Source organism: Equus caballus, chromosome 14 (assembly GCF_041296265.1).
Source record: "Equus caballus isolate H_3958 breed thoroughbred chromosome 14, TB-T2T, whole genome shotgun sequence".
Lineage (NCBI taxonomy): Eukaryota > Metazoa > Chordata > Mammalia > Perissodactyla > Equidae > Equus > Equus caballus.
The window spans coordinates 11,850,531-11,862,885 of NC_091697.1; the positions used below are offsets into that span (position 1 = coordinate 11,850,531).

Here is a 12,355-nt window from a genome sequence, read left to right on the forward strand (position 1 = left end):
AGTTGAGCTCAGGGCCCTATTGCAAGATACACCAGCACTTAAGAAGGAAGAGAGTTCCCTAAATGTTTTAAGCCAAGTTAACATTGAAGTATGGGCACGAGGACAGGTGAGACAAGTAGCCAATTCCACACCATTAAGGTAAAATTGAAGAAGATAGATCACTGGACCCATGTAAAACCATACCCCTTGAAGCCAGAAGCCAGAAGTCAGAAGAGAAATCCTGACTGTAATCAATAGGCTTTTAGGACAGGGATTGATCAGGCCATGTAGATCCCTATAAACACTCCCATCTTACCCATTGAAAAGCCAGTAACAGGGGAATATAGAATTGTTCAATACCTTAGGACTATCAGTGAACCAGTCTGAGACATACAGCCTGTAGTACCTAATTCTTACACTGTGCCAGTTGATCTCCCTGGGGACAGCAGGTTCTATACAGTGCTGGGTTTAAAAGATGTTTTTTCCTGCATCCCACTGGATCTCAACACCCAGGGAATATTTGCCTTTGAATGGGAGAATCCAGACTCCCACCAAAAGCAACAGTATTGCTGGACTGTCTTACTGCATGGGTTCAAAAACTCCCCTATTATCTTCAGGGAAATCATGGACTGAGATTTAAGGGAACTAAAATTAGGAATTAGGACATGGTACTGGGTTACACTATGTGGATGACATCTTAATAGCCAGGCCTATTAAGGAAATCTGATAAAAACACTCTAACTATATTAAACTTCTTAACCAGTAAGGGATATAAAGTGTGTAAAGGGAAGGCACAAATATCTAAATCAGTTCTAAAGTTTTTGGGGTTTATCATTTCAAGGGGACAACACAGACTTTCTCAAGAGATAAAAATGGCAATATGTCAACTTCACCAATAACTCATAGGGAGCTACGAGGATTCTTGGGGATGGCTGGCCTCTGCCACATTTGGATCCCTAATTTTGGATTGATTGCTAAGTCTCTCTATGTAAACTATAGGGACAGAATAGACCCCTTTGAGTGGAATAAGCTATGTGACCAAGCTTTCAATAAGCTTACACGCTTGCTAATGGAAGCACCTGCAGGGGCCTTACCAGACCTGAGCAAAAAATTTGACCTATATGTTCATGAAAGAGAATAGCTATAGGAGTGCTAACTCAAGTGTTGGAACCCTTAAAAAGAGTGATAGCCTATTCTTGAAGCAGCTAGATACTGTGGTGAAAGGATAGCCCCCATGCTTGAGAGTTTTAATTGCCACCTGCCTCTTAATTAAAGAAGAAAAACTATGTGCCAACCCATGATGGTATAGACCCCCCATCAAGTCTCTAGCTTATTAGAGACTAAAGGACATCTATGGCTATCCCAGAATATAATGCTATTATATCAAGCTATGCTGCTAGATCCCCTTCAGATTTCTTCAAACCTCTATTATATCATAAATCCAGCTACCCTGCACCTTGATTCCAATGAGCCTATTAGCCATGCTTGCCAGAAGTGATTGATCAGGTTTACTCTAGCCACAGAGGTCTCCAGAGCAAACCATCACCTAATGCAGAGGAAATATGGTTTGTAGATAGGAGCAGCTTCATGAGTAATGAACAAGGAGGTGCAGGTTATACAGTAGTGTCTCTGCATGCGACCATAGAAGCCAAGGGGCTGACACCAGTCACCTCAGGTCAAAAGGCAGAAATAATTGCATCAATCAGAGCATTGGGATTTGGAAAAGGAAAAAACAATAGCAATATACACAGACTCTAAGTATGTTTTCTCTGTAATTCATGCTCATGGAGTCATTTGGAAAGAAAGAGGACTTCATAACAGCAGCAGTAAAAGAAATTAAACATGAGCCAGAGATCCTTAAACTGCTAGAAGTGAGACAAGGCCCCAAGGAAGTAGTTGTGGGCCATTGTAAGGCCATCAAAGTGAGGAATCAGAGGCCAAAAAAGGGAATAATTTGGCAGATGCGCCTGCAGAAAGGGCCGCTATCAGCAGAGCTTCTCCAGTTACCATTAATTCCCTCTCTACCCTTCTATGGCCCTTGGAAATGCCCTATGCCAGGCCTTCTGAAGACTCGGATTTGCTCACAAACCCAGACCCAGGCTATCAAACATGTAATCAATCTGAAGCAGATGGTAGAAGCACTCAATAAATATGGAAATTTCTGTCTTTCCTTACCTACAGAATTCAAGCTCCACTCATATGAGCCTGGAGATTGGGTCTATCTTAAAACTTGGAAAAGCAGTTTGCCCCCTGATCAGCTAAATGCTAGTTGGGTAGTGTCTCACTTCATGTTACTAACCACTCACTCTTCCATAATATTAGGAGTCACTGCTTGTATCCACCACACATGGGTAAAAAAGGCTCCCACAGCTGAACATCAAAAGAGATCATTGCATAAGACTGATAACATTGAGTTTTCCTGTGAGCTACTCTTTGATTTGAAGCTTTTGTTTTGTTGACATCATAAAGATAAGTAAATCCCAATGACCTATCAATCTTTGAATGACTGTCTATCCATCCCAGTCTCTGCCCTGGATCCTAACCCTCCCCATATCATTTCAGCATGGTATTCTTACAAGGAGTCTTTATGTTCCTGGGCAGCAAGGCTAGGTCCAGCATAGAAGGATGGGAAACCCAGTAACTAGATTATAAAAAGGATGGTGGAATCTGGACAGTGGGGCAAGTACATCCAGATCCTAAATATATACAGGTTCATAACTGTACCACCTTAGCACCTCCACAAATCAAAAGAGGAAAGAACAAGTGGGTAGCAGGTCTCCTTAGTGCTGGGGTAATCTCCCTGACTGAGTCACTAGTGGCTTCAGAAGAAGACATCATTTATAATACAGCCACTATCAAAGAAGCCACTGCCATGGTGGCCATGGTAGCCAATGAATCAGGCCTGGACTTGAAGGTGATAGAATTGCCTTAGATTATCTTTTGGCAGAGAGGAATGAGTCTTGGCCTTAGCTAATGTGTCTTTCTGTCTCTGTGTTAATACTAGTGGCGCTATAAAAGAGAGTACAACTGGGTTATTGGAAAAATCCACATGGCTAACAGAAAGAAGCCAGCCAGACTTCCTTCTCTTATGCCCCTTAGTAGCTATCCTTCTTTTCTTGCCCTTTGGACTCTGTATATTTAATTCTCATACAGTTTGTGACTATAAACATTGAAGCTATACAATTACAGAGGGTTGTTACACAAGGATGCAAACAACTTGAGGCTATACCTGGTGAGTAAAACTTCTGTCCTCTATCAGTCCGTGCGTCAATGCCCATGATCAGTAGGAAGCAGTCACAGAAGATGGACGTTTGCCTCATGCTCCTTAAGATGGAGGAACAGGGTAAAACCAGAGGAGGGATGTTGTCACTGACTAACTGCTCCAAGTAACTCAAAGGAGGAAATGTTTAATTGTTTCTCAAAATTATTTCTTCAGTTATGTTAAGATATACAATTACCTTCCTTGAACGGGTTCAAACCCCTCTGCAAGAGTGACACCTGCACAGATGGGCTGAGAAGTGCCCAAGGGTTACCCTTGCTTCATTTTAATGTTAAGATCTCCACCCAAGGTGGAACTTAGGCCTTATTACCATAACACGTGAAGCATGTGGAATCATGTTGTCAAACTGCATCTGTGCAAGTGAATAACCATCTCTACATGTAATGATGAAACTTCCCTTTTGGATATTCATCCTCCATCTGAGATAAAAGGTCCCTGCTTTCCCTTGCTCAGGGAGCCATGGCTTTGGAAATAATTTCCTGCGGGCTCCTTATTTGCTGCAAATAAATTTTAGTTTGTGTGACAACTTCTGGAGAAAGCTTTGATTTCAACTCACCAAGAAGCAGACCCACTTTGGCTTGGTAACAGAAGCAGTAAGGCATATTGGTGCCTCTATTCTGGAATCTATTTAACTCCCACCACATTTTCTTGGTCAAACAAGTCACAATTCCACTTTGATGGATCCATCACTGTGTTACTTATGGAAGCATCAGACTTCTAAATCACTAAAGCTCATAGTTTCACCTTCACAAAGCAGAGTTTTAGCTGGTAGATCACTAAGGATAATTGTAGAATAGCCACTCTTATTTCCACTTTGGACCCATAAATTACTGGAGAAACAGCAATGTATACTGCTATTAGACCTACAGCATATACCACATTGTGGAGGCAATCATTCCATCACTCTAAAGTATTACCAACAGAGACTGTCCTATAACTGAGTTTTAAATAGGCTATTCCAATGTTCCAGGTACATTTTTTGAATTTCTGAATACTAAGTCTTTCACCACTGTTTTACAGGAACCCCCCAAGGCAGTACTTTAGTGCTGCAAATGTCCACGTTGTGTGGTGCCAGAATATCACAAAGAATCATCTGAGAATAAGGCCCTGGTGCTTTCTTCCACATTCAGGTTGTTCATAAGGAATACCTCACGACAAGTTTAGGCTTTGACCGAGAAAGCCATGCAATCAAAGTATGGACCATGGACAATTGGATCACATGCTCATGAAATTTACCTGTGTCTTCAGGAACAGGAGTACTGTTGACTGCAGTGCATGCCTCACATTCTGGATTGGTGAGCTAGACAATACGAAGTGTGTGATGGAAGTGTAGGTTGCATAGTAACTTGGTAGCCTATTGTCAATCACTCAGTCTCTGTTAGGGTCCATTAAAAAGTTAGAATCTGTTTCTCAAAAGGTGAATAGTTATCTGCAGAGGAAGTTACTGCTTTAAGATTCAGAGGTCTGATCTGTAATTCACTACAGGGGCTTATCCAAAGTTCTGAATAATCTTTATCTGCAAATACACTTTAAGGACGATCATATATGCTGTGTCATATGGCCCAAATAACACAGCAGCTGGCGTGACAGACTGGACTTGTTGGAATTTTCTCTTGTTTTGGGATCCACTAAAAATGGACATAGGGGTAACTTTGTAAATAGGTTGGAGTAACTTGCCTAAATGCGGTATACGCTGCCCACAAAATCAAAAAAACCCCACCGAATTTTAATATTGATGAGGCAGGATTGGAGAAACACTGCCTTACCTCAGTTTTATTTTAATTCCAAACAGGTTTTAATTAGGAGCAAATAAGTTCTGGTAGTCAATTTCAAGATGCAATTTTTCTGTGTAATTTCAAGGAAATTTGAGTCATTAAAAATGGTGTAGGAGACTTTGCATTGGCCTTAATTACTTGTTTTGATGCTCGTGAGGAGTAAGTTGGTAGTGACTTCTGGAGTTTGAGTCTCTAGGACTACTGAGTTAGATGTAGAAGCCTTGGGGCTCCAGTTACACTCAGTCTACAGAGAAGCAGGAGAGTGGTGCCCTGTATCCCTGTAGCAGGCAAGTTTAATCAAGTTTACTATGAAGCAGGTAAAATATTCTTTTCCTGATATGGTAACTCTTGTGATCTTTTTGTGTGTGTGTGTTGAGTCACTGTAAATGCTATCCAATTCTGAGTCCAATAATATTAAAGAAAGGAGTTAACAGTCATGGAAATATTTGACTTCAAGTCCATTGACAAACATTTCACAAGGAAAAGAATAAACTTCCACTTAAAAATGGATATTGTATTATCTTTATATGCACCTTAAATTCGTGTATAAACATTCACAAGAATTGTTACAGTCTCTTAACATCAGCCCTGATATCAGTTCCCCACATCGAACCCAGCATATATGGGGTTAAAAATAAAACCCACCACCCCCTTTCCTGCTTCTCTAGCTCCACTCACATGTAAATACCTGTTTCTTTAAACTTGGACTCCTTGAGCTTTACAACTATATGGGAGTTTCAAATTGTTAAAAGCTCAGGTGGCCTGATGTTGGAGGCACACTAAAGTTTAGCTAATCATGTGTCCTTGAAGTTTGCCAGGAAAGCCACTGTCTCAAGAATATCAAGGGTCAGAGGCTTCCCAGACCTCAGCTCCTCGACTCCAGACTCCCAGCACTTGAACCCGCTTCAAACAGGAAGAGGAGACAAGAGACAACAGCAAAGGATGCCCACCCGCCATCCTCCTATCTCACCCTCCCCTCTCTGCCTTGCTGCAAGCAGCCTCTCAAGGCCAAACGCAGGCTGGTGGAAAAGCACCCAGCTGCACAAGCTACATCTTCCCCCTCCCCTATCCAAAACCCCAAATAAAAATCCCTACCCATTCCTCATAGGGGAGCTAGCAATTTTTGAGGCATGAGCCCTTGCTTTGCTCCCTGTGCCTGGCATAGTAAAAACCTTTCCTCTCCACTCAAGACTCTGTTCTCTTTATTTGGATTGGCATCAGGTTCAGAGACCAAACTTTTGGTTACAGGATGAGAATTAATTATTTCTGAGAGAATTCTTACCTTGTAAATCTTGATCCCTTTAAGAGATGTCTGTATGATGTCTGGGCTGTAATAGATGTTAAGCCACAGACCATAAACTCTAATAAAGTGCACACTACTCTCTGGGGTCCAGAGGAGCCACTGGATTCCTCAGCCCTTCAGCAGCCAAGCTATTCAATGAAAGAAGTAAACTTTAGTGAACAAATGGTGCTAAAATGGGATTGATATATTCTTTTCTTTGATTTTCTAATATATTCTACTCTTTCCTTAGAGTAGAAATATATCTTCTTGAAAATTTTAGTTGATTTGTGTATATGGGCAAAAAGTAGTAACAATATATGTTGTTCTCTGGGGCAAATGTTTCACATTTTTTCACTGACTTTTACACTAGTTTCAGCATTTATGTGCAAACATTCTCTATCACTTATGTGCATTTTACGCTACTAGCTAGTGTGTGGATGTGCACACTACAATATGGTAAGTGTTTTTTATGAAAACACAAATTGCAATGGAAACACAAAGACATTTCAGAGACTCAGCTTGGTTTGGTATATCCATAGCAGTTATCTGCATGGGGTATATTCTAGATGGAGGAAACTAAGACCAATAACTCATCTCATGCTATTTTATCTACCACAGAAAGTCATAATGTCTTTGTCACTCCCATCCATGAATCTTCTCTTTGACAGAACAGCTCTCTTCCCTCACCCCCTCCCTTCAAAGGCATTGAGGTGATGTTTGCAAAAACTCTGAGTGTGGAGACAAACTTTCTCCTCTTGGGTTTCACAGTTGCCCAGAACTTCAGATTCATCTCTTTCTTGTGTTTCTGATCATGTACATTATCACTGCAGTAGGAAATCTTGGGATGATAGTACTCATCCAGATAAACCCAAACTTTCACACTCCCATGTATTTTTTTCCTTAGTCACTTCTCTCTGGTTGATTTTTGTTACTCTTCCATTGTTACTTCCAAGCTGCTTGAGAACTTGGTCATGTCCAATAAAAGCATCTTCTACTCCAGCTGCAAGTTGTAGTTTTTCCTGTCCTATGCTGTGATGGTGACTGAGTCAGTCTTGCAGGCAGTGGTGGCCTATGGTCACTTTGTGACCATCTATAATCCTCTGCTTTATACAGTGGCCATGTCACAGAGGCTCAGTGCCCTCCTGGTGGCTGGGTCGTATTGCTGGGGTATGTTTTGCTCCTTCCTTTTTCTTTTTTTTTTTTTTTAAGGCTTGGCACCTGGGCTAACAACTGCTGCCAACCTTTTTTTTTTCCCCTGCTTTATCTCCCCAAAGCCCCCCTGTACACAGCTGTATATCCTAGCTTCAGGTCCTTCTAGTTAAGGGATGCGGGATGCTGCCTCAATGTGGCCTGATGAGCAGTGCCATGTCCGCGCCCAGGATCCGAGCCCTGGGCCTCCGCAGTGGAGTGCACGAACTTAACCACTCGGCCACGGAGCCGGCCCCTATGTTTTGCTCCTTGGTACTCCTTTGCTATGCTCTCCAATTAAATTTTTCTGAGTGTAACATAAGCAACCACTTTTTCTGTGAGTATACTGCTCTCATCGCAGTCTTGAGTTCCAATATACACATTCCTCAACTATTGCTCTTTGGTTTTTCCACCTTCAATGAAGTGAGTACACCACTGATCATCCTTGCTTCCTATGTTTTTATTTTTGTAAACTAAACATCCATTCTTCCAGGGGGTATCACAAAGCCTTCTCTCCCTATGCCTCCTACCTTGCCACCATCACCATTTTCCATGGGACCATCCTTTCCCTATACTTCGTCCAACTCCAAAAACTCTTATCAAACTGTCAAAGTGGCCTCTGTACTTTTTACAGTTGTCAACCCCATGCTGAACCTTCTGACCTACAGCCTGAGGAGTAAAGATGTGAAAGATGCCTTCTGGAAATTAATAGACAAAAAGTTCCCCTTTCACTGAACTAATCTCAAAAGATGTTCCCAATCCCAAGAAAAACAGAAACAGAGTCTTCTAAAGCCTATTACATAGGTTTGCATGAGGCTTTTATAGGAGGCTGTGATGTGAAGGTGTCATGAAGAAGTAAACTCAAATCCCTTGCAGCTGGTGGTGTCCTGTCCCTGAAGCCTCGTGTCTTTGTTGGGAGATGCAGATACATATGCCATGTGATTAAAAGGATGGTTCTTTTCTTCATGCCTTGGTTCCTGTGAATTGTGTGAAAGCACGGTCTTGGGCTTTCACTCAGCTTATATTGAAAAACACACTGGGTGAGGACAGTTACACCTATTGTGTAGATGATGACACAGAGCTTCAAGGAACTAGCCTGGAAATGACTGAAATGATGATTTAAGACAGGAACTCAACTCTGGTGACTCTAAATCTAGAGCCCTTTCACTATAGCTCCTCTGAGGCTGTTAGTCCAAGAGGTCACAGGAATTAGCTTTAACCCTTGGAAAGGACAATCTCTGGAGTAATTTCAATATTCATAGATTATGCTTGAATATTATTACTCAGAAGGTTGCATCCCAATATTACCAGGTCTGGAAATCTCTACCAGAGTTTTCTAGTCTGGTTCATATATATCAGGACCAAGGCAAATGTAATATACATTTTATCTGGGAATACTGAGCAATCATATTTCAAAATTTCTGTTCCAATGTTTATACGGATGACTAAACAAGCACAGATGCCCAATAACAAACACCCTAAAAATTAAAACAAGTTATAGTGGGAAGGGTAACCTTATAAAATTTAAAATAAATTTAAATTTCCTACTATTAAAACAGCATCTTTTGGGACAAATAGATAGCCATATTAGAAAGAAGACAAAATTAGATCTCTTCCTTATGTCACACACCAAAAGAGAGTTCTAAAAGCAAGTTTAAAAGTTAGATTACATTAATATATAAAACTTCCTGGCAAAAAACAGATAAAAAATTAAAAGACAAATGAAAAACTGAGCAAAAGTTACCAGTAATGTCACATATAGTAGAGGAGAAAATGAAAATCCTCTAGAAAAATAGACATAAAATACAATTAAATAGTCTATATAAAGGAATACAAATCGCCCTTAAACTTATGAAGAGTTGTTCATCGTGACTCATAATAATAAAGATACAAATGAAAACTGCCCTGAGGTATTATTTCTTATCTGTGAAAATGATAGAAATACATAAGTTTAATGATATATCCAGAAAGTGAATCTGTAGAAACAGATGTTTTCATACAAAGGAGGCAGGAAAGCAGCATGTTACATGTGATTTGAACTACTAGCAAAATTACATGTGCATTTATCTCTTTCAAACAATTACAGTTCTAAGAATCTATCCCAAAGATCGAGTAGCAAAAAATATATAAATGACTAATTCCCAAGCACTATTTGCAATAACATTAGACTGTATTAAATCCAACGTGAAGGTTGTTGATTAAGCTAGGAGTCACAATAGAGAAGTACACAGCTGTGAAAATGGAAAGAGAAAGGTTTCCGTATATTTCTACAGCGTGCTTTCCAGAGAATTTCCTTAAGTGAATAAAGACAAGATGCAGAAAGGTTTTTATAGTATGATAAGTTGTGTAATAGAATAGGAAAAGGTAAAACAAAAACTAATAAAGATAGGAAGAGATGAAAGAAAACTTTTAGGAATGTGTATTATAACTCTGATTGGGGAATATGTAGTATTTTACATAGTTTAAAAGATATATTCTTATGTCAAAAAGTAAAACAAAACCTCTAAAATTTGAAAATAAAAACAAATGAATGGTCTGTGCCCAAAAAGCACCTCACTATGGTCTTGTCCGACCTCCCTATTTAAAATGCCACCTTCAACTATATATTTTTGCACTTATATTTACTGGAAAATAATTACATATTTGTTTATTTTTTGTATCCCCCATTAAATATAAATTTTCTGACAGAGAGATTCTATGTCTTTCTCCCCAGTATGTAAGGTTGTAACTAGCTCAGGATAAGCCTGGAATAAATATTGAATGAATGAATGAATGAATAAGTGAGTAATTATGTATCCTCACTATGGACTTGACCTTCTTTCCCTGGTTTCTGACTAGACATAGGACATTCAGCAGAGTAGGCATTTGTTTTGGTTTGTTTTATTATATTTTAATTGCCCAGTTTGAATAATCACTTCTAAAACAACCTTATCATTCTTTTTGATCTGTCTCCTGTCTGCATTCAAATTCCTCATGGTTGTGGTAAGTTTGACTCTATTCCCAGTTCCTTGGAAGGTCATATTTTTCACTCAATAAAGATTCATGGCACACTTACGTTATGCTGCTTACTGATCTAGGATCTTGGAATATATCAATGAACAGAGCAATGAAAAACCTCTGCTTTGCTGGAACATTTATTCTAGCAAGGGAAAAAACAATGTATAATAAATGCAATGAATACAGATTAAAAATATATTTGAACCGTGTTAAGTACTTTACACAATAAATTGAGTAGTGGAGTAGCCTCTGTAGTGTATTAGTATGTTCATGGAAGTTTTCAGCAAAAAGGTAAATTTGAACAAAAACTCAAGGGAAATAATTCCAGGGTAGAGAAAATACTAGTAGAAAAGACCACAAGGAAGGAATGTGTGATAATTTTCAAGAAACAAAAAGCAAAGAACAAAGCGAGGAGGTCAAACTAGCTGGACAAAGTAGAGGGGAGAAAGAATAAAAGGACAAAGATTTAAAAGGGGACTAGATCGTTTTACCAAGTTAATATTTAACTGTGATTATTTCTTCTTTAAGTCTCAATGAATCGTGATGACATAAAAGATCGGTCTTCACACTTCTCCAGTATGGTGACAGTAGATAGTATAGAGGCAGACGGTTATTCCTGGCATATAGTAGTCATGCAATTAATATTTGATAGTGATGACTCATAAATGCATAATTTTGATAATTGTAAGAACGTATGCAAGTGATCAGGGGGCTGAGGAAAGTGGTCTTAAAATATGAACTTTCATGTGAAATGTCCCTCATACTGCTCCAGGTTTTCTAGTACACAAGAATTATATCAGAGAAAGGTGATTGGTTTTAATTGTTTATTCCATGACCTCAACAGAATGAGGCCATAAGTGGTCTATAGGGTTCATGTCCCAAAGGTAGTGACTGTAGCTATAAGAACACGTACATCACTCCCAATCCAGAGAGGCCCTCCCTTTGCCATCAGCAGGTTTGTTTTAAGATTCTAGACACAGGTTGGTTTCAGTTTGAAAGTGGGGTATGTAGAAAACAACATGGGGGGGAACTGACCCTTTAGATTTAGACAGTTCTTGAAAAATATCTAATCCTTGCAAAAGTTATGTATCTGAACACGCAAGGAAGAAGACAGGCACTTATTCTACAAGGCTCTGTGTTTGAGGACCTGGCTCAGCCGAGCTCCTCAGTAGCCCTGTGAACAACAGGTGCTGGGGAAGAGGAAGAGAAGAGCTCTAAGAATTTGGAGGAATGTGTGTTGTTCTACTTCTAAAATTTTTGGAGGAGGAGTCAAGGTACAATGGACAAATATACAAATAAAAAAAAGCAAAGATTGAATAGACTCTCTAGTGAAAATAATTAAACAGGACCAGCTTTAATTAAGACTGTAAAACAGGAAACGTATGTTCTCTGAGAGCAAAAATTACAACAAAATGAGGGAAAACTTATAGGGAAGAAGATTTCAGCTGCTGTCTTTCCATGGCTCAAAGATACAGAAATTTTTACCAGCAATTGAATAATAGCATTTGGTACATACGGGCCTTGACATTAAATATAATATTAATTTAAAATGAATTCTTAAATGCCTTAGACAAATTAGAAATTGTATTGAAAAAACTGTGATAATTAGAATGTCTGGCTTTGCACTGGATTATCTTTTGAGGTTGCCTTTAACACTCGAATTTAGGAGTATAGGAACAGATAAGGTCCTCATGTGTCTCACTTTTGTGTATGATCTGACACTCTTATTGATGAACCATCTGAAATACTTTTCTTGGGCTGTAGGACCTGAGATGGCCTCATCAGAAATCACAGAGAAAGAGTTTTCCAGTATGGTAGGATCTTAGAAGTGTGGACAAATAATTAGAAAAATAT

The 12,355-nt window shown here is 39.3% G+C and overlaps 1 pseudogene; it reads left to right on the plus strand.

The window, feature by feature from the left end:
- Nucleotides 1-1,763: 1,763 nt before the first annotated feature.
- Nucleotides 1,764-8,239, plus strand: LOC138917598 (olfactory receptor 5D14-like; annotated as a pseudogene).
- Nucleotides 8,240-12,355: the final 4,116 nt, after the last annotated feature.